Raw genomic sequence first — 23114 nt, forward strand, 5'->3', positions numbered from 1 at the left:
CATATTTGTAATGCTACATGCATAGCTGACACAGAGGAACCACTCTGTAAATGGTTAAAGTTACTCTGATGACAGTGATCTTATGAGTGTATGGTTTGGGAAATAGCTAAGGGTTTGGAATAGATTCGATCTAAGGAAGATGGCATGTGAAGAAGTGTTTGAAGTTGAAATAGGACTAAGAATGATTTTGAGGATAGGGTAGCTACTGAAAGAAATGATGCCAAGGGTGTGATAAGAAACTGAGGTGAAGGGCACTGATGGGCAAGATCATTTATTCACTTTTTTTCTAGCACTTGCTACAGGTGTAGATACTGTCAAGATACTTTCAATGAGACAATCTCCTCACAGTCAGTATTGTCTTGTGCCTTGTCCAGCATGTTAGCTTCCAGATGCAGTCATTCTCTGTATTCAAAGATGGTGGCATGTTGATGACATATTGTTCCTCTTGCTATCCATAGTGGATATGGGCGTGTCTGAAAAGACCAACTCAGGATCAAACCCAAATACGCTCCAAAACCCAAATATGAACATTGCTTTTGTTTTGTAGCTACTATCTTGCATAGAGTGCGTGTCGCTTTTGTTGTTTCTGCCAACATCTGGATTCTTGGCAACTTCTCCTTACTTTAGATCTTTTTAACTTGGACTCCTCTAGTCTCGGGGGATTTTTGAAGTCCTTGAAATTCTTTGCAGAATTGCATGTATATAAGCGTATGTGCATTTTGGGAGGCGGGGGCGGGGTGGGGACCCTGGCCAGAGCAAAGGGATCAGACTCAAAAAAGCCAAGAACTGCTGCCGAATGTGTCTTAGACTAGGAAGGAATTAAAATGACTTCACAAGATGAAAACATGGTCTAACACAAACACAGAGATATCCCCGAATACCTGTTTGCTTCCATAGCTCTAATAGGTCCGCACCTTCTCCTTTCCTCTAACAAACAGTGCAATGGGTGAGTCTCTTTGGCAAGATCTTCACAGTTTCCAAGCAGCTCTTCATGACGTGATCCGGAGTCTGGTTGAACGGTCTGGAGGGTTTCTGGTGAGTGGATGTGAAGACTTTGCACTTTCTTCATTGTCCCTAGAAAGAGCATTAACAATTAAAAACAATTAAAAAAAATTTCTTTAGGAAGACTAAAGAGTCAGAGAATAGCGTTTCCAGAGAAAGAAATGAAAACTGATTTTGACAACAGCAACTTAGAAGTGTAAAGTAGAAGTGGCAGGGTAAGATTTTTAAAGGAAAAGAAAGAAAAGTACTTGTTATCCAGATTTCATTTGCAAAGAGAATCAGTCCTTTGTGCCTGGCTTTGCCTCTGGGCCAGCAGGGGCCACAGGGCCACGCCCCAAGGTTGGTTTGGGATCCTTTCAGTCTCTTCCTCCTTTTCTTCCTTGCCCTCCTCCTCCCCCCTCCTCCTCCCCTTCCTCCTCCTCCCCCTCCTCCCCCTCCTCCTCCCCCTCCTCCCCCTCCTCCTCCCCCTCCTCCCCCCTCCCCCTTCCCCTCCCACTCCTTCTTCTCTACTCTCTCACATGTGCGTACACACACACACACACACACACACACACACACACACTCTCATCTTTAAAAGAAGCAAACTTTATCACCAGTGTTAGGATTTGGAACATCTTAAGGAGATGTTGACCACCACAAATATAGATTAGGAAAGGAAGTGAATTTTAGCTGAACCTGTTTTGAAAATACAGAATTTCTGTTTTAAGAACAAGCGGAAATAAATAAATAGAATTTTTTGAGCCTCTGTGAGTCCAAAGCTCCTATTAAGCTTTCTGAGAGAGTCAAAAGGCCAAAGTTTATCATTTGTCAAGTTATTACATAGATGCAATGATTCTATTAGATACTAGCCATAGAAGTTGCTCTCTAGAAGTTTACTTTCTAGTCTGGGAGACAGACCTCACATACGTGGAACAAACTAAGGAGAATAAAGTACAGTCAGACTTCTGAGAAGGGAAGGCTTAAGTAGGCTGGAAGAATGCATTAGATTAGCAACAGACAAATACTGAAAGTACTTCAATAGGGAAATGGGTAAATAAAAGTGGTGGTTTCGAACCATGGAGTACTATTCAGCAGCCAAAAGTATTGAAATAAATCTATATGAAGCCACATGGATAAGTTTCAAAATACTGTTAAATAAATAAAGCAATTTTTAGGATATGTATAGCATTATACCAAATATTTAAGAAAAACACATAAAATAACATCATTTATTCTGTGTGTGTGTGTGTGTGTGTGTGTGTGTGTGTGTATTTCTTTTTAAAGATTTGGAAGGAAACACCTTGACTCATAATCATGGTTACTTTTTGAGGATGGAGAGGAGATCAGGATAAATCTCTTTAGTTTCCATGTGTTTTGTGCTGATTTTGCATTTTGTAATTTACTCTGCTGACTGGGAGTCTAGAGGCCCAGCTTTCTTCTGCAGAAAGCAGTTGATGGTTTTGTAAATATCTTGTCTTCTCTTAATACACCACATGTCTTCCTGGTAGCCAGGGCCTCTCAGAGGTCCCGAGAGCTGGGTCTCTTCCATTATTTTGCGGCTTCCAGCACAGTAATAAATGAAGAAATGCCAGAAGAATGTTACAATCAGCACAGTACATTTAAAATGTTTATATTTAGCCATTAAAGTTGTTCAATGAGTCCTTTCTCTTCAATCCTATCAGGGTATCTCTGTGATAACATCAAAAGTCTATATTTTAAATCCTGGGCCAATGGTCCTCCTGCTGCACTCCTCCAAGTGGCTCCAGGGAACCAGAGAAAGGCTCTGCGTGAAGCAGGCTGATGGAATGATAGTGGGAGGCGTGTGAAGGCAAGCTCTAGTGCCTTCAGTCCTTCCCCAGGGTTCGAGTTTTCCCCCAGGCCTGGCATTTGTATCTATAGGTCTCACCTGCAAAATGGGTTGAGTTTCAGCTCTATGCATGTGTCCTAGAACATCAAATGGAGAAAATTTCACCTTTCCAATCATCCTCCCCTGGCCCCGTCAGGGCATTTAAGGTCAAACAGGCTTTCAGTACACACTGTGTCAGCCCAGCCCAACACTGCCTCCCCCCATGTTCAAAGAGAACTGGGGTTAAATGTATCATCGGTACAGTTTCATAGACTGTAAAATGTCCAACCATTTGATTTTTTAAGTAGGAAATGTTCACCCCAAGAAAAAGTTGCAAAGGGGCATAAAATATTAAAACTTGCATCTGTTTCACTTTATAAAAGGGAAATGGATTTCATCTTTAAGTTTTTGCACTTGGTGAAATTCTCATAAGTATCTGGAGAAGTTGATAGCCTTAGCCAATTATGAACACACTTCTGAAACGTTCTGAAGAGGTTTGTCCCTCTAGTCTCCCTCTTTTTAATATTATATCGAGAGTTTATGTCTAATCTAAAGCAGTCTCATTATGACAGCACTACTAATCATTTGAATGAATACATTCATATAAACAAATACTACACTCCAAAGAGAATCAAATGCTAATGCATTTTATTAGATAAAAAGACAGACAATATAATCATACTTGAATTTCAGGGAATCAAATGTAGTAAAACAAAGTTTACATCAGAGCCCAGGGCCGGATCTAGGTTAGCCATACATGCCTTCATTTTTCCAAGTTTGGAAAGTTTGCTCGTTCGAGCTGAGGGCTACTTCACCAGACTAACAAAAAGGAAAATGTCTATCAGTTTTTTCTTTTGTTCTTTTCAGATCCTGTTCAAGTGCACACAGAACTAGCAGGTTCACCAGAAAAGCTATTGAGCATTTGCTGGAACACATTATGCAGGGTGAATTTCTTCTGGAATGTTGCCAAGGGTTTTTTATGCTTCTGTGGTAGGCATTTCTGGAACATTGTCATTTAGCCAAGCAAAGAACATTTGTTTAAAGGACAGAAAGTGTTTAAAAATTCTTGTTTGTTTAAAAGCAAGTTAAATAGCAATATGAGTTCAGGGTAGGGCAGGGAAAAGCACTTATTTCTCTAAGTGATCTGATTAGGTCATTTAATTTGGGGGGGCGGTGTTAACAGAGTCATAGTTTCTCCTAACATAATTATATATTAATACTGTTTTCTAGAAAGTGTCTTCCAGTGCCTACTTTTCTTTGATGTGATTAGCTGTGTTTTTCAAAACTGAAAATTTACTTTAGAGATTTCTCACGTGTTTGTGTATATAGGAGCTACTAGTAATGGCTAAAAAAATTGGAAGTGCAGAGAACATGCTAAATTAGGATTTCTTTTTTCACTTATAATTCCAGAACTACATCAAAAAAATAACATAAAAAAGGAAAACGTGAAAATATCTCTAAATTAGAGGAGATAATATTTTTAAAGTATTGCAAATTGGAGTATAAATCCCAAGTTCAAATTTTTTTTTTTTTTATGTTGGGGGTAGGAGTTTATTAATTTATTAATTTATTTTTGCTGTGTTGGGTCTTCGTTTCTGTGCGAGGGCTTTCTCTAGTTGTGGCAAGTGGGGGCCACTCTTCATCGCGGTGCGCGGGCCTCTCACTGTTGCGGCCCCTCTTGTTGCAGAGCACAGGCTCTAGACGCGCAGGCTCAGTAGTTGTGGCTCACGGGCTTAGTTGCTCCGCGGCATGTGGGATCTTCCCAGACCAGGGCTCGAACCCGTGTCCCCTGCATTAGCAGGCAGATTCTCAACCACTGCGCCACCAGGGAAGCCCCCAAGTTCAAATTTTGACATGTTAAAAAATACAATACATAAACACTTTCCCAGAAATTCTTCTCTAATGAGTAGTAAAATCTGATCCCAAATCATTTCACTTTAAGAAGTTTCATTAATACCAATGTCTGCATCATACTCTCTGTAATACCCAGTGATATATATAAAGACTCTTATTAAATGTGGCAAGGAAAAATCCTAAGTATAAAAATTTGAATTTTGTCTCTGCCATTCACTGGCTGTGTGATCTTGGGTGAGTTACTTAGCTTCTCTGAGCTTCAGTATCCTCATCAGTAAGATAGGAGTAGTAATACCTATCTCATGGGACTGTTGTAAGGATCAGAGATGTTTGTAAGGAATCTCAACAGAGCCTAGCATTTTGTAAAGGCTTAAAAAATATTCATTTTTAAATGAGATAATATTAAAATATATATATATTCATCATTCATTCATCAATATTCATTCCTTTCTCATCTTTCCCAATCCATTCCACCAGTATAAGTCAATCTGGAGATTAAAATAGGCAAAACTGTGATCTAAGTTAGAACTGTGTTGTTTTAGTGTTAGGATATTCCTGGCTGCTTCATTTTACACTTGGACTTTAAATATACAAGTTTCTATAAACATTCTTTAAACAAAGTTAAACTGTTTTTATTTTGATGAAGCTAGGACTGAGTCTGATATAATGCTTGGAGAACTAAATGACATGCAGGAGAATTTTGTTTCTGTAGGGCTGACCCTATCATGAAAATGTACTCAGTGAAAAGTAAATATGGTGCTACCTTCTCCTACTCAGTATTTAAATTAACTCTTAAAGAAAAATATGACAATTCTCCTTTATACCTAAATACTATGGAATTCGCTGCCTCCTGTATTCAAGTTCGGGTTATGATCTTATACTTGGCTCCCTTCAATTGAGTTTTGTTATGTACTTGGCATGTTCCCAGAGCCAAACCTCCCATCTGTAACCTGCACCTACAGTTCACAGTATTCAGCCCAGAGAGCTCTGTACTTCCGGGCCACTCAGGTACTTGCAAGCTTGGGCTATGGGCTTTCACACTAGTTTCTTGGCCAGTTTAGACACTGCAAACATTTGGGCGTTCCAGTTTCTGCAATTTTGCTTTGGTTCTTTAAAAACAGCTCTTCCCCCACCCCTGGCACATCACCATTCTCCAAGGCATTCATTGTGAGATGGGAAGGCTGGTGTCTGTCATTTGCATTCCAGATTGAAATGAACAGAATCTAGACTTTCTCTCTCTCTCTCTCTTTCTTTGGTGCCATGACAAACAAAGGAAGATATGAGATGTGTTTATTTTTTTGTAAAATGCAGAAGTATCATTTCCAGGAGATGTTGAGCTTTCCTCATTTGCTTTGGACTGTTCGCATAAACTATAGCCCCATGCTTTTTTAAATGAACATTTTTAAAAATTAATTAATTAATTAATTAATTTGGCTGTGTTGGGTCTTAGTTGTGGCACGCAGGATCTTCGTTGTGGCATGCGGGGGCTTTCATTGCGGCAAGCGGACTCTTGGTTGCAACGTGTGGGCTTCTTTCTAGTTGTGGCGCATGGGCTCCAGAGTGCGGGGCTCAGTAGTTGCAGCACACAGGCTTAGTTGCATGTGGGATCTTAGTGCTCTGACCAGGGATCGAACCCGTTTCCCCTGCACTGAAAGGCAGATTCTCAACCACTGGATCACCAGGGAAGTCCCCATAGCCCCAGTTTTTAATAGATACGTGGAAAGTATGAATTTGGTGGAGATGTTGAGAGGAGAAGATGGTGATGTGGGAAAACTATTTCTTTTTCATTTGCCATGAGGCATTTAATTCCTGGAAAGAACATATATAATGGCAAATAAAACGTCTTGGTCTTTGGGGCCAGAATATCTGTTGTGAGTGTGTGTTATGAGTCTCGCAGAGGCTAGGTGCAGGTTTGTGCATTTACGGCTCTCACAGCCTTGGCTCCTGTGGTTCTTCCCCCTGCACAGCATATTCTTCCAAGGCAAAGCAGCTTGCTGTTAGACCAGGATCTTTGGATAAAGAAGAACAGATATGATAAATTCATAACAATTAACGATTTCTTTTACAAGAACCATTTAAAAAGAGAATGTTAGGAAGGAGTGGCACCAAAATGGCACCCTCCCTCAAATGGATTCTAGTCTGAGGGGTGGAGTTGGAGGCAGATGTGATATGACGTAAATGGGGGTTCTTAAATATTTAAAAATATTTATTGGGAGGACAATACTGAGAATCTATGGGTCAATATAATGCTATTTAACATTATAAGTTTTGGTTAAGGTAAACCATTAAAATTTGGAGAGTTTACAGCTCAGGCATCAGCATTACTTCCCACCTTCCCTCTTCCCCCCACCATCTTCTTCCTCTCTTCTCAGCTTCTCTCTAGCAATGGGCAAGAAACTTGTCTTCTTCAAGATGCTTGTGACGTAGTAAAGGAGACCTCTAGGCAAAAAAATGCAGATAGGCCAGAGTGAAAAGGGCTATAGAGAAAAGGATATGTACCTGCCACAAAGGGAATCAATCCAGAAGGGCTTCACGGAGGAGGTGTCTTGCAGATGCCTAGACAAACAGGAGTGAGGAGCTAGTGGTGGCGATGGGATCCTGTGGAACTAGCACAGACAAAGGGAAAAGGCATATGAACACTAATAATAGTAAGAGTGCCTAGTACTTGTTGAGAGTTTATTGTGTGCAGCCCCCTGCCAACTATTTTTCATGGATTATCTCATTGAATTCTCACATGAAAGTTTTGGGGCAGATTTTATCCCTATTTTAATCAAGAGAAAATTGAAGCAGAGCAAGGTTATGCTGCTTGCCCACAGCTGCACGCTAGAGAGTGGGAGAGCCGGGATCTGAACCCCAGAGCCCAGGTTCTTAACTTCTTCAGCAAGGGTCTGCTGTTTGGGGACTATTGAGCGGCTTGATAGAGCTAGAGCCCAGTCTGTTTCTTGAAGGTGTGGTGGGAGATTGTTTCATTTTTATCTGGGGAGTGATATGTTTCCTAATGAAAAATCTGGTCAGAATTTGCAGATGGTTTTTTTTGGGGGGGTGGAGGTGGGAGATGGGATGGGGTGGGGTGCTGGAGGTGATGGTAGAGGTGTAGAGGGGAGCTGGGGTGTAGCACACTTGGGGGCAAGAGAATAATGAGGAGACTCCTGCCATCTCAGGTAAGAGATACTGATGATGAAGATGATAGTTACTGTTTAACTGCGTCCTTACCATGTGCCACCATATCCTTATTTAATCTTCACAGTTGCCCCATGAGATAAATAGTCATACTCTCAATGTACAAATGAAGGGACTGAGGCTCTCAGAGGTTAAATAACTTGACTAACATCACACTGAAGGTAAGAAGCAGAGCCAGAACACGGATAAGGGTCTGTCTGATTTCAGACTCTTAACCCTTAAGCTGACAGCATGCTATGGTAAGTGAGGTAGGCGTATTTAGGGAAGCGTAGGGCTCCTGAAGTGTCATCCAAGTGTGGAGATGTCTAGGAAATAATAGAAATATACACATTTGGAAACTTGGAAGCTGACAGGTGACAGAGTCCGGGGGAGTGAATGTGTGTACAGGAAAATGTTGGGTGAGGATGGTGTCCTGGGAACCACTCCATGGAGGGAGACAAGATGGAACATGAAAGACCTTTAGAAGAGGAGATGGGGAATGAAGACCCTACCCCTGGGCTCTGTGACTCACCCACTGGGTGGTTGTGGACAAGACCCTTACTTGGCATCTCAACCCCAGCACCTGTGAAAATGAAGAAAAGAACCCACTTCCCCATCATCAGTGAGGTGCGGTACATAAACATGCTTTAAGAACTCCAAAATTCTTTACGACAGATCGTGTATGAAGGCAAGAAGGGAGCAGTGGAGGCTCTGAGCCCAACAAGTGGGCTGAGGATGCTGGGGGAGCAGAGCTGTGCACTTTTAAGTAGGACAAGGGGAAGTTACTGAGATGTGCCTGTGGGCTGGGTTTGGATGGAAACTCTGGAAGAAAAAAACTCCCTAAGGAAGGTTCAATAGTAGGATGAGAGAGAGGAACAGGAAGAGAGAAACTCTGAAGAATGTAAGTGAAGAGGCTGGTGCCACAGGAGGAACCTGGTCTGGGTCTGTAAGGTGGGGATTCCTGCCGCATCTCTGACCCTAACAGGCTCTTTGCCCTTTAGCACGTTGGCCTCCACTTTCTGGGCTTCTGTAAAAATGATTCGTTTGGTTAGCATAGATGGACCAAACCAGCCCAAATTGTGAGTAACGAGTACCACTGTATCTTACCCCTGGTCCCTGGCTCTGTGACACTGTGTTGAGAAGGTGGGTGAGGCCAAGAGAACAGAAGTCAGGGTTGATGAGTGAAATCTGCTGATGGTGTGTAATGAGGGTGGTGCTTCATCCAGGCCCCTGACCCAGCCCCAAGCAAACAGGAGATTCACAGTCCAGGACACTGAGAAGGGTCCGAGGAGAGCCCTCTCTGGAATTCTGGGGACAAGGTAATTACCCGTGAGATGTCAGCCTTGTGGCCTTGCCCCTATGGGGTGGACCTGGCTCCTTGGGAAAAGTCTCTGCTTTGTGAGGAGACTGAAAGAGGGCGTGCTGGGAGTGGCCAGATTCTTCTGAAAGGTGACTCCTGGGGTCTGGGCCAAGAAAGGTTTATGAACAGGAAAGGGGATTCACAGCAGGGCATACTTGAGAGGAATTGTTTAAGGCTTTAAACCCTTGCCAAGGCAAGTAACATGAGCCGGGACCTATAAGTTACTTTGGATCGATCTATCTATCATCTGTCTATCTATCCATCATCTATCCTGTGTAACCTGAAAATCCCCGGCAGCATTTGTGTTTTTGAACTCCCAGAGTGTGCCTCATGGGGAGGATGGAGTGGGGGAAGGGATTCCGCTGGGGACAGACAAAAGTGGGGATGCACTAGCTTTGAAGACCGAATTTCCTCCGTTTTTATGCCTGGGGTGTAACCAGAGACCAGTGTCAACAAGGAATCAGGCTCAGGAACGCTTTTGTTTGCAGCTCTCCTTGGGGCGTGACTTGCTTTTATCAGAGGTCAATGAATTGTAAATTGTGTAATTTCAGGTTCTGCTGAACGAGGGTAGGGGGGACTTTTGAGGGGGGTGGATGGTGGCACTCAGGCATCTAGGAAACTCTTGGTGTCTGTCTGTGAGTCCAGACCTGGCCATGTGGGACTTCGCAGGGGAGAAGAAAATATATGTGGATTAGGGTGTTTACGTCTGAATTTGCTATAGCAAATGGATCTGTGTCAAATCTCCAAAACAAGTTAATATCCTACGTTCAGACCAGCAAAAGCAATAAAACCAGTTTTTGGTGTGCTTGATTACACTTTTCTGGGTAAAACTATTTGTTGTGACCTACAAAGGTATATACCCTATGCTGTGGGGAAGGGTACCAAACGGGGAGCTTCCAAAAGTCTTAGTCATTTGTTTTTAAACAATGTTTTGACTTCTATATTTAATTTTAAATTTTTAAATGGAAGTATAGTTGACGTATAATATATTAGTTTCAGGTGTGCAACATAGTGATTTGACATTTATATACATTAGAAATTGATCACCAGGATGAGTCTAGTAACCATCAGTCACCATACAATATTATTACAATATTATTGACTATATTCTCTGGGCTATATATTACATCCCCATGACTTGTTTATTTTATAACTGGAAGTTTGTACCTCTGGATCTCTTTCACCTATTTCTATGTACCTTTCCCTCTAGCGACCACCAGTTTCTCTGTATCTACGAGTCTGTATCTCTTTTGCTTGTTTTGTTTTTTAGATTCCACATACAAGTGAAATCATGCAATATTTGTCTTTCTCTGTCTGATTTATTTCACTTAGCACAATACCCTCTAGGTCCATCCATGTTGTTGCAAACAGCAAGATTTCATTCTTTTTTATGGCTCAGTAATATCCCATTGTGTACATAGGTCTTAAGCATTTTTTATCTACATTTCTCCTCCTATACCCTAGGATTTACAAAAGACTTGCTATTTATTCATGCACTCAACAAAAATCTATTGAGGATTTATCTTATTGCAGCCACTGTTCTAGGGGCTGAGGACAAAGAAATCAAACAAGCTATTGCTCTCCCAGAACCTACAATCTACTGGGGTGGGCCAGACAATAAAATTAATGTGTTGTATAATCTACCAACTAGTGAGACCTGCTAGGAAGAGAAATATAGAGGGCTCTAGGAGATGGAAAGGAGTAGTATCTCTGAGGAAGTGGAGTTGGAACAGAAGTGAGGGAGTGAGCCCTGAGGCTGACTGAAGGAAGCAAGTCCAAGACAAAAGGGGCGGGGCTTCCCTGGTGGAGCAGTGGTTGAGAATCTGCCTGCTAATGCAGGGGACACGGGTTCGAGCCCTGGTCTGGGAAGATCCCACATGCTGCGGAGCAACTAGGCCCGTGAGCCACAACTACTGAGCCTGCGCGTCTGGAGCCTGTGCTCCGCAACAAGAGAGGCCGCGATAGTGAGAGGCCCGCGCACCGTGATGAAGAGTGGCCCCCACTTGCCACAACTAGAGAAAGCCCTCGCACAGAAACGAAGACCCAACACAGCCAAAACTAAATAAATAAATTTAAAAAAAAAGAAAGAAAGAAAAGGGGCGTCCAGAGAGGGCTCAGGGAAAATGGTAGGCAGTGAGGTCAGAGGGAATCCGGAAGCAGAGGCGGTGCAGACCTTGTGGGGCTTTGTGGGTCACCACAAGGACTTTGGATTTTACCTTGAAGGAGGTGGGAAGCTTGTGGAGGGTTTTCAGTAGAAGTGGGACAGGATCCTTCTGGCTGCTGCTTTTAAAATAAATTGAATAGGGCAAAAATGGAAGTATGAAAACAGGATTCGATAATCTAAGCAAGAGATGATGGTAACTTAGACTAAGGATTTACCAGATTCTAAATTTTTTGAAGGAATAACTGGCAAGATTTTCTGATGAAGGGAATGTGAGCCTGGAAAGAAAGAAGCAAAGATGAGTCAAGGTCTTGGGTCGGAGCAGCTGGAGGAATAGACCTGTTGTTTACTAAGATGGGGAAGCCTGTTGGAGGTACAGGTTTGGAGATAGGGGAGCCAGAATTTGGCTTTGGAATTAAGTCTATCAGATGCCTAGTAGAGAAGTCTAATAGACTGTTGGATACATGAGCCTGGAGTTCAGGGGGGAGGATAGGGTTAGAAGTATAAATTGGGGAGTGGGACGCACATAAAAAAAAATTGAAACTATGGATGGAATAAGGTCACCTAGGAAGAGAGAGTATAGGTGGAACAGAAAGCAACCTGGGGCTGAGCCTTGGGAACCCCAGCATTAGTGGTTGGGGATATGAGAAGAACCAGCCAAGGTGATGAGGAACCAGTGAGACAGGAAGAAAGAGGAAAGTCCCAGAGAACAAGGGGAGAAGTTATTTCAAGAAGGGCGTATCCAATTGGGTCAGATGCTGCTGAGAAATGAAGTACAAAGAGGACTTAAAATTAGTCATTGACTTTGGAACATGGAAGTCATTGATGAGTTTCACAAAAGCAGTTTTAGTGGAATTGTGGGGATGCAAACCTAATTTGGAGTAGTTTCAAAACAGAGTGGAAAAAGAGTAAGTGGAGATAGTGGAGATGTAGATAATTTTTTCAAGAAAGTAGGTATAAAGGGAAGCAAAAAAACATGTCAGTCTCTAATATGGCCCCGTAACTTGTTAGGAGCTGTTTTTCAAACAGAAGTACATTCTCTTCTCAAGAAGGTGGCTCCGGAGGGACCACAGGAGTCTATCCTATGGCTCTCCTATTGGAGCTTGCCAAAGACCCTACACAGCATCCCTGTCCATCACAGATACCTCTGGCATTGTTGGATCCGCTGGATCATATGAACCAAGGGCACCTTGCATGGCAGCCTGGATCTACTGCAGAGCCCTCTCTTGTTCTGGGCCCCATTCAAAACCATGAATGTCTTAAATCACCCAGTACATACGTTGGAGCAGTATTCCCTACTGTAGGTTATGTTTATCCAAAACCCAAAGGGGCTTACCAAGCATTGGATTTCTTTCTTTGTAGTAGTAAGCCCAAAGTGTAATAACTTGTTCTTTATCTGGGAGGGGATATCCTGACATGCATTAGATCATTGAATCCCTAAAAACTTCACTAGTGTGGGAGACACTGCAGGATCCTTTCTCAAGGGAACCCAGGTTTGGGGTCTGAGAACTGACTCAGATCTGGAGATTATGGGCACATCAACATTCTCCTTGATAGCTCTTGACTTTTTTTTTTCTTGTTATAAAATCGTGTAATACCTTCATTGGTTGATCGTCTAACCCAGTGCCAGGAACACCATGGTCTATTAGCCATCATCAAAACCCTTGTGGGTAGAGGCACTCTGCTTGTCCCTCTGGGCTTGTTGTGGTTTATGTTCACCTTGACTCTGATGGTTAAGCACTGACCTCTGGCCTTTATTATTCTGGAATCCCATCATTCCCATGGAGACTATGGAGCCCAATTATATGGCAGAGTCACCTCTTCTCACCCTGGCCTACAGTGGACAGTCATCTCTAAGCTTCTCAGAGATGTAGTTGCCCCTGACTGACATACTCCTTATTGCCTAAAGCAGGGAAATGTCCTCTGAACCCTCCCAGGAAGCATAAATCTCACATAAATGTTGTTCGAACATTTCTGTCTCCCTGAGCATTCCGACCCCTTCTTCAATTTTCTGCCATTGTACTGCAGCCTCTCCCTGTAACTTACTGTAAGGCATTGTGTCCAAGCTTCAAGGAGCCATTCAGAAATACAGTCATCCTAACTTTAAGGGGGTTCCCAAGTCAACAACCCCTCCCTCGCCTTTGTATTCTGCTCCCCTCCTTCCTCTCCTGTTTATCATCCTTGAACTCGCTCCCACATGTGTCCCCCCTAGTTCATGCCGGTACATCTTAGCCAAGTCCTGCAGCTCTTTCTGAGGATAGGACATCTTCTTCCGGACCAGGCACTGTATTTCTTCACCTGGACTACCTTGAGACCTAACCCCAGTTATTCAACCAAAAGTAAAGAATGGAGGCAGGGGCAGATCATGAGGAAGGCAACATCGTTTTGTCATAGTCACTGTCAAGAATCTAGTCTCACCCAGATCTGGAGAATAAAATAGAAGCAATGTTCAGGTAAATATCAGTCAACTAATGGAATATTTTTGGTGAAATAAAAGAAGCCAGGAAATGTACCCTCAGGCTCCAGGCTTCTCCCTGCAGGATTGGGAAGAAGTTGGTGGTGGTGAAGTGTGGATGAGGCCGAAGGGGACTGGGAAGGATATTCAGTGCACTCCGTTTGGAGAGTTTTCATAGGTGGCGTGCAGTTCCAGATCTCTGATCCTTGCAAGCAAAATGACACCATAGACTCTTTCATTTGTCTATTCATTCATTCAATATTTATTGGAAGCCTCTTATGCTAGTCACTCTGTTAGGTGCTTGGGTTCAAAGACAAGTACTACCGTGTCTTTATTTTTCAGAAATTCAGAGTGTAGTGGCAAGCAGACAGAAATGCGACTTATTATTGGTCACCTTACATGTGCTAGAACAGAGGAACGTAAAGGATGCTATGGGAGTCCAGACGAAATTACAAAAACACTCTTGCCTGTTGTGTGTGCACACAAAGGAGGAGTTATATAATGCCTTGTCTAGTTTCTTGTCCCACCACACTTCCATTCCTCGTTCCTAGAGCCACTTGACCATTGCTGGTCAGGGTTAATTTAAAGAATCTTGGTTTGGTAGCTCAGAGGACTATGAAGCCAACCTTCCTTTCTGTTCTCAGCATCTGCATGTAGTTTCTTAATCTGTTTTTGTGACCCATCTCCTCTTGTCCCCCAATTCCATTGTCTTAAATATCTTTCCTACTCTTATACCTGTTGTACTCTCACAGATCCCCTGACTCCTTGCCTAAAGCCCAGACTTTTGGGCAAATCCTAGTTCCTTTTCTCTGTACCTGTCTTGGGAGAAGGGACAAGTATCTTAACAGGTGCACTAGTTAGCACTTTAATTTCAGCCTTATAACTATTTCCATTTTATAAATGAGGCCCAAGGAAGTTAAGGAATTTGCCCAATTCACACAGCTAGAAAAGTAAAAAGGCAGGATTTTGAATTCAGGTCCGATATTCAGAGTACTGACCCATACCTTAAAGGCTCCCAGATGACCAAGCATTTCTAAAACATTCAGTCGCAAAGCTTTTCTATTCAAAGTCTCGCAGGAGCAGAGAAAAAGCACTAAAAGACTGTCTTGTACTTTTATAATCTCTTCAAACATCTTGTCCCCACTACATACCCTCAGACTCATAAAGCACTTATATCCTTCCTCCAGGAAGTATATGCATTTCTAGTGAATATAAGCCTAGAGGTGGAATTCCTGGGTTATGCAGAATGCACATATATATCCCTGCTTAGTGAATATCACCAAATAGTTGATCAAAGTGATCATGCCAGCTTACATTTCTACCAACGGTGTACGTGCTAATTATCCTCATCAACATTTGGTGTTGTCAGTCATTTGAATTTTAGCCATTCTGGTGAGTTTGTAGTAGAATCTCATTGAGGTATTAATTGCATTTATCTGATCATTAATGAGGTTGAGCATTTAATAAGTATAATGTAATAAGTATATAGATGGTTCCTGACTTATGATGGCTCAACTTAGGATTTTTCGACTTTACAAAGGTGTGAAAGTTGAAGGTTATTTTCTTCCAGCACTTTGAAGCTGTTATTCCATTGTCTTTTGGCTTCCAGTGTTGCTGTTGAGAAATTAGCTGTCAGTTTAATTATTGCTCCTGTGATGGCAGTCTATATTCTCCCTCTGGCTGCTTTTAAGATATTTTCTTTGTTTATGGTCTTTAGCACTTTTACTTTAAAGTAACTAGGTTTGACTTTATTTTCAGTTTTGGATTTCTTGAATCTGTCAATAGATACATGTAATTAGTTTTGGAAAAGCCTCAGCTATTATCTCTTCAAGTCATATTTCTGTTCCATTATCTCTGTCTTCACCCTGCAGGACTTCAATTAAGCATACATAAAACTTTTCATTGGTTTTTTATGTCAGTGCCATGGTCTGAGAAAAGTGAAGTACAAAATTTGAGAGTAAGCATTTTGAAGACTTTATAGCAAATGACAAAGTAATTTTATGTCTTATGAATCTAATAAAAATTAGCACTTATATTTGGGTATGTCTATTTCTTATTTCACTGTTCTACTATTATTAAGTAAAGCCAATACTTAAGAACAAAGAAAGCTATAGAGCAGCTATAAAAAGCAAGCACAAAAACTCACAAAGAATAGTCATCTCAGGCCAATAAGTATAGGAACAAGCAGCTTTAATAGCTTTCGTAGACCCTAAGAACATGGCAGAGTCCACACAATGAGGATCATGAATTATCCAGAAAAGATCATATACTGTTTTTATTTCCTTTTTTTTTTAAAGATAAAACAGATAATGCACATTTTCTTGTCTTCTTTAACAATGTGTTGTTCTTAAGGAAGTTTTGGCAGTCTAGAAAGGTATTTTCTCTGGAGCAGTGGTTCTCAAACTACCATGCATCAGAATCACCTGGAGGGCTTACTAAACACAGATTGATGGACCCCACCTTCAGAATTTTTGATTCAGCGGTTTGCATTTTTTTTTTTGCGGTACGCGGGCCTCTCACTGTTGTGGCCTCTCCTGCTGCGGAGCACAGGCTCCAGACGCTCAGGCCCAGCGGCCATGGCCCACGGGCCCAGCCGCTCCGCGGCATGCGGGATCCTCCCGAACCAGGGCACGAACCTGTGTCCTGTGCATCGGCAGGCGGACTCTCAACCACTGCGCCACCAGGGAAGCCCCGAGGTTTGCATTTTTAATAAATTCCCAGAGTGATACCAATGTTATTGGTCTGGGCACCACATTTTGAGGACCTCTGTTTTGGAGCATCCACGTCTCTGATAAATAAAGCATTGTAGTGCTAAAGAACCAGGAGTAGTAATATTTAGGCAGAATATGGAGTAAAATAAAATCCAAATGCTTTACTATGATATTCAAGGCCCTGCATAATGTAGCCCCTGCACAATGTAGTCTATCTCACATTGTGTTTCTTTTTTTTTGCATTGGCCTTCATTCTGGGCCTTAAAGACACCAAGCTCATTTCTGTCTCAAGGCTGCGCTTGCTGTTCCCTCTTGGTGGGGCTCTTCTCTCCCAGATTATGGCTCTCCCTGTGTCATCACTGAAGGCCTAGCTCCAAATGTTACCTTTTCAGAGAGGTGTTCTCTACTTAAAGAAGCCATTCTCTATCACACTCCCCACTCTCCTAGTTTATTCTCTTCGTGTCACTTATCATGAGCTGAAATTGACATTTTATTTTCTTGTTGGAAAATTCCAATAAAGCAGACATCTTGTCTCTTAGGTTCTTTTTGCTGTCTCCAGCCTGGAATGGGGCCTGATATGTTGTAGGTGCTCACTAGCTATCTGTTGGTTGGAAACACCGATGTTTGGCATGGGGCTCTTACTTTATGCCTTTTTTCTGAGGGGAAATGAAGGGCACTGAAAAAGGAACATGGCAACCTGAGGAATATGAAACATGGCCCCTCCCTCACCTGCCTTACTACATGTTAAAGCTGCCAGGATTCTTCCCGGCTTATGATGCGAAGGAAAAGGTGTCTGTATTTTCTCTGCCTCCACACTGTCTTCTACACCCTAGGTTGCCTCATAAGAAGACAAGATGGTGACTTGGGCAACACTTTTCACTCTCAGGGATTCCAGAGAGTTGCTAAATGGGTCACTTTTTCATACATCCGGAACACTCCTAGCTTGTATAAGTGATTCTCTGTAGGATGGCTGGCCTCTGTCAAGTTGTCTCCAACTACAGTGAGGGAAGGAGAGCTGCTTCTCTACCTCTATTGAGTGCCAGGTGGGCTCTGTCTGTGGGTGCTCCTCTCAGGTACCTCCAGCTGCTTGGAATCCCAGGTTAGGAATGGACCTGATCGATCCCGTTGGAGAAGATGTGGGCCACTAAGATGAACAGAGAAGCCGACCTGCTTACTCAGATATTTAAAGCTGTATTTGTTTTCCTCTCAGTGGTTTGCTCATTAAAAATTGAGTGCCTGTACCCATGCTGGCTGCAGACAAGACCTGCACATTCTCTCTACGGACAATTGCTGGTGAACTGAGCTGACTCACCCCCATACCCTCCCTTCCCCATGGCTCTGCCCCTGGCGCCTGGTCTTGGAAGGTTGGCATTCTTGTTATAATCTCAGGCTGCTGCCCTGAGCCATAGGCAAAAGCAATAGGGCTTTCTTTAGGGAATTCAGGAGTGAGCCTCAAGGGCTAGCCACTGATTTTTTTTTTTTTTTTTTTTTTTTTTTTTTTTTTCTGTATTTGGGCCTCTCACTGTTGTGGCCTCTCCCGTTGCGGAGCACAAGCTCCGGACGCGCAGGCTCAGCGGCCATGGCTCACGGGCCCAGCCGCTCCGCGGCATGTGGGATCTTCCCGGACTGGGGCACGAACCCGTGTCCCCTGCATCGGCAGGCGGACTCTCAACCACTACACCACCAGGGAAGCCCCTAGCCACTGATTTTTATTGCTGTTTGAATGAGGTTTGGGGGAGGGTTTTTCCCAAACAGGGAGAATTGAGAGTCCTTTCGGTTGGGGATGTTCTCTATCCCCATAGCACTAGGGTTGAAAATGTTTACACAGATACATTTCATATTTTATCTCTCCTTTAGATAGGCATGTAGAATATTCCAACTACACTAACTTCTTTCACTTCTGCCCTTTATCTGTGTTAAAGCCAGTTAAAGACACTGGTACTTGATTAGTGACTTTGGCATTGCTTGCACATCTTGTCGTGCTGGGAATGAACTGAAGATGGTTGTGACGAGAAGCAGAGGTCGTGGGTGGGAGGCTTTGGCAGGTCTCAGAGGAGCTGCCTTGAGGGTTTTGTTAAGCCAGCTCATCTGCTTCTAGAGCTTTCCGTGTTTATGTGGGAGTTCACACATCAACTTGTTAAGTACTTACTCTATACCAGGCACCCCTTCCAGTTAGGTGCTGGGGGTACCAAGACTAATAGAATTCTTTCTTTGCCTTCAAGGACCTCAGAATCTTATTGGGAGAGGGACCTGTCATGGTGACTTCAAGATAGCTGTACATTCTTTTTATTCCTTCTCTTGAATTTGAGCTTGTCCTATCACTAGCTTTGACCAGTAGAATGTGGTGGAAGTAACTTCCAAGCTTGGGCCTTAAGGGATCTACAGCTTCGGCTTTTGCCACTTAAAATGCTTCTTCTTGGAAGACAGCCACCATGTAAGGAGCCAATCTACCCTAAGACCACCATGCTGTGAGGAAGCCCAAGCTAGCCACATGGAGCAAGAATGTGAGAGGAATGCTGAGGCACTACACATGTGAGTGGACCCTTCATGGGCCTTCCATTCAGTCCAGTGGCTAAATGAATGCAGCTGAGTAAATGACCTCAGCTGATGCCATATGGAGCAGAAGACCCACCCAACCAAGCTTAACCTAAATTCTTGACCCATAAAATTGTGAGCAAATAAAATGGCTGTTGTTTGAAGTCATTAAGTTTTGGGATATGTTGTTATGCAGCTCGAGATAATTAAAGCATACACATATATTCTTGATGGAGGTATGATTAGGATGTTATAGGAATATAGAAGAAGATAACTGTCACAGACTTAGAGAACTTATGGTTACCACGGGGAAAGGGTTGGGCAGGGAGGGATAGACTGGGAGTTTGGGATTAACATGTACACACTACTATATTTAAAATAGATAACCAACAAGGACCTACTGTACAGCACAGGGAACTCAGCTCAATATTCTGTAGTAACCTAAATGGGAAAAGAATTTGAAAAAGACTTGATACTTGTATGGGTATAACTGAATCACTTTGCTGTACACCTGTAACTAACACATCATTGTTAATCAACTATACTCCAATATAAAATAAAAATTTTTTTAAATATACAATTGTGAGAAATAGTGAGAGATCCTGTGCACACTCCACCCAATTCCTTCAGTGGTTAAATCTTGCAAAACTGTAGTACAATATCACAACCAGAATATTAGCACTGAGGTAATCATGGTATAGAACTTTTCCATCACCACAAGGATTCCTTGCATTTCCCTTTTATACTCACACCCATTTCCCTTCCACCTCCACCCAACCCTTAACCCTTGGCACTGGTCAGTTTTATATTCTGTTATTTCAAGAATATTATGTAAATTACATTAACATAAAAATTAACATTATATAATAAATTAAAGTATTGATACTTAATCTTTTGAAAAAAAAAAAAAAGAGGAAGATACCTGAGCCAGTGTGTGGTGATGAGAAGATGGTTATAGAATGCTTCCCAAAGAGGCTTGCTTGAGTAGAATCTTCTCTAAAGACTCAGTTGTGAGCCAGGCTTGGGGGAGGGTAAAGTTTGTCTAGATACAGGAGAACTGAGCAAATTAACACAGAGGTGATTAACAGCATGGTAACATATGTGAGGGGACTTCAAGCAACTGTAAGATAAGGAGTAATGGACAGGTTGCAGAGATGTTCTTCATCATCATCATAGTAATAGCAATAGATTACATTTCTTGAACACTTACTATGTGCCAGATACTAACCTATGGTTTTATATATATTAACTCATTTAATTCTCACAACAACCCTGTATTATTATTCCCTTTTTACATCAGAAGAAAATGAGGGACAAGGAAATAAGTAACTTGCTCAAGGGCACATGGCTGGCAAGTACAGAGTAGAGATGTGAACGCAGACAAAGGTCTTGGAGAACTTTGTGTGCCTCCTTAAAGAGCTTGGGATTTGTTCCGTAGGTGATGGGAAGTGACCCAAAGGTTTTAAGTAAGGGACTGACATGGTCATGTTGAAAGATTCTGTAGTCTTTGTAATTTCCCTGTCTTTCATTATTTTCTTTGCCTGTTACCTATTTCTCTACAGTGACTAGCAGTGAACTCTTTAAAATAAGCAGGGCCTGTGAGCTTATCTTTGGAGGCTACAAGGAAAGAGGGAGGAGTGGGGGACACGTGCTAGTCCACAGCTGGTCATGGGAATAGAGAGGAGGACAGAACGCCCAGGGAGAGAATGGGTGTGGCGGCCGCCAAGAGAGAAAAGTGGGCCATATCCTTGACCTCACGGCAGGATAAGAACAGCAGCATATGGGAGCCAGCCTGTTCTAAGACCTTTAGGCTGAGGCACTGATAGGCTCATGGGCTGTGCAGACAATCTGCCTTCCTCTCTTTCCTCCTCCCCATGGCCTTTCAGGTGATTAGCATCAAAATATTAAAAACAGCTGTTAGATTTCCAGTGGTGATTAGTAAAGAAGAGAGCATTTCACATCAATTCAGAAATGCCTATCTGGCCATGGCCATTGCTTTCTGAAGGAACCCCACCTCCACTGCCCCCGGGAGCCATTGAATAGCTTCTCCTGCACACACCACACTCACTTTCTCTCTGTCCCCTGCTCTGTCGACTGTGGATGGTAGGGCTGACTCAGTAGAGTCTTAATCTGTATGCAGACTCGTCACGTCCTCCTTAGATTTTGTGCAAGGAAGGAAGAGACGGAGTGTATAAGAAGAAAGAAGTCTGGCTTAGGTTCTAGCAGAAGCTAGGAGATCCAGCCCTCAGACGTGGGTTGGCTGACGGTAGCTTTGTGTGATATGGACAATTGTCTGAAAGTCTCTAGGTCCCAAGGTCCTCGTCTGTAATATGAGGGTGTTGGTTGAAGCCTAATCTCACCACAAATAATAAAAATAACCATAGCTGATGTTTACGGAGCAGGTACTAAAAGCCTGACCCCATGCTAAGCATTTTGTGCACCTTATTTATTTAATCCTCACCATAACCCGAGCTCAGTGAAGCTCACTGAAGCCTTTCCTGATCATCCTATCTAAAACTCCCTGTATTAATCATCTATTGCTGTGTTACAAATGACTTCAAATCTTAGTAGCTTAAAAAAACCACACAAAACAATTATAGTCACATAGTTTTTGTGGGTCAGAATTCCAGAGCAGCTTGGCTGACTGGTTACGGCTTGGAGTCTTTTATGAGTTTGCTGGGGCTGCAGTCATCACTTTCAACATGGCAGGTAGACATTGGCTATTGGCAAGGTCAGCACTGGCTATTGGCAAGAGGCTCCTTTCATCACCACCTTGCCATAGTGCTATCCATGAGACCATTCGAATGTTCTCACAACACAGGAGCTGGCTTCCCCAAGAGTAAGTGATCCAAGAGAGAGCACGGTAGAACCTGCAATGTCTTTAATGACCTGTGTATGTTTGTATACAAAGACGGGACCACTGGGAGGTGATGGTCATCAGGGGCCATCTTTGAAGCTGGCTGTCACCTTCCCACTAAATTTATATCATATTACTGTGTATTACCTTTAATAGCACTTCTCTGAAATTATCTCTTTTTGTTTACTTCAGACTCATTTCCTCCCTGCTGGAATGTAAGTGCCCTGAGAGCAGGGATTTCATCTTTTTTAAATTAATTAATTAATTAATTAATGGCTGCGTTGGGTCTTCGTTTCTGCACGCGGGCTTTCTCTAGTTGCGGTGAGTGGGGCCTACTCTTCGATATGGTGCTCGGGCTTCTCATTGTGGTGGCTTTTCTTGTTGCGGAGCACGGGCTCTAGGTGCACAGGCTTCAGTAGCTGTGGGGTGCGAGCTCAGTAGTTGTGGTTCGCAGGCTCTAGAGTGCAGGCTCAAGTAGTTGTGGTGCACGGGCTTAGTCCCTCATCTTTTTTTATTGCTGTATCCTTAGCACCTACAATAAAGTCAGGTGCATAGTTGATGCTCAGTACTGAGCATGGGGTAGGTACCATCATTATGCCAGTTTCAGATGCAGAAACAGAAGTTCAGAGAAGTTAAATAATTTGCCTGAAGCCACATAGATAGTAAGTGTTGGAGCTGGGATACCAACTTGTGTGTAGGAACTGATAACAATCTACATAAACAGCATTCAATGAATAATTGAATAATTATAATCAAACTGGATAATTCCAGTGCTGTCATTATGTGAGTGGAATTATCTGTGGAGTAGAGAGCAGGACAGCATGAAGGAGGAGGGCTGGGAGAATTCCTGGATAATAGCGAAAAACTAGGAGGAAGTATGTATGTGTCTATATAAATGGATATGTGTACATGGTTGAGAAGGTTGTGAGAGATAAATAGAGATATATAGAGAGATAGGTAGCTAGATAGGTAGAGGATGTGTGGGTATGGTAGTTGGATCGTTAAAGGGGAGATAATATACTCAGAGCAGCTGTTATGATACAGACCTAGAGATAATACTTTGACCTTAGTCTTATTTTGCCTCAAAATTCTTTGAAAAATTTGTCTCCAAGAAACATCAAAATTAGTAATTTTTCCTTTAAAAATCCCACAAGCAATTTAAGTTATTATGTGACTTACAAGCATATTGCCAAAT

The 23114-nt window shown here is 42.5% G+C and overlaps 1 long non-coding RNA gene across 1 annotated transcript in view; it reads left to right on the forward strand.

Moving 5' to 3' along the window:
• Positions 1 to 487: 487 nt before the first annotated feature.
• The window catches only part of LOC132519906 (uncharacterized), a 45707-nt gene continuing 23080 nt past the window's right edge, over positions 488 to 23114 (forward strand). The window contains exon 1 of the long non-coding RNA XR_009540364.1: positions 488 to 1035. This is a non-coding gene — a long non-coding RNA (uncharacterized LOC132519906). The remainder of the gene's footprint in view (positions 1036 to 23114) is intronic.

Source organism: Lagenorhynchus albirostris, chromosome 4, assembly GCF_949774975.1.
Source record: "Lagenorhynchus albirostris chromosome 4, mLagAlb1.1, whole genome shotgun sequence".
Classification (NCBI taxonomy): domain Eukaryota; kingdom Metazoa; phylum Chordata; class Mammalia; order Artiodactyla; family Delphinidae; genus Lagenorhynchus; species Lagenorhynchus albirostris.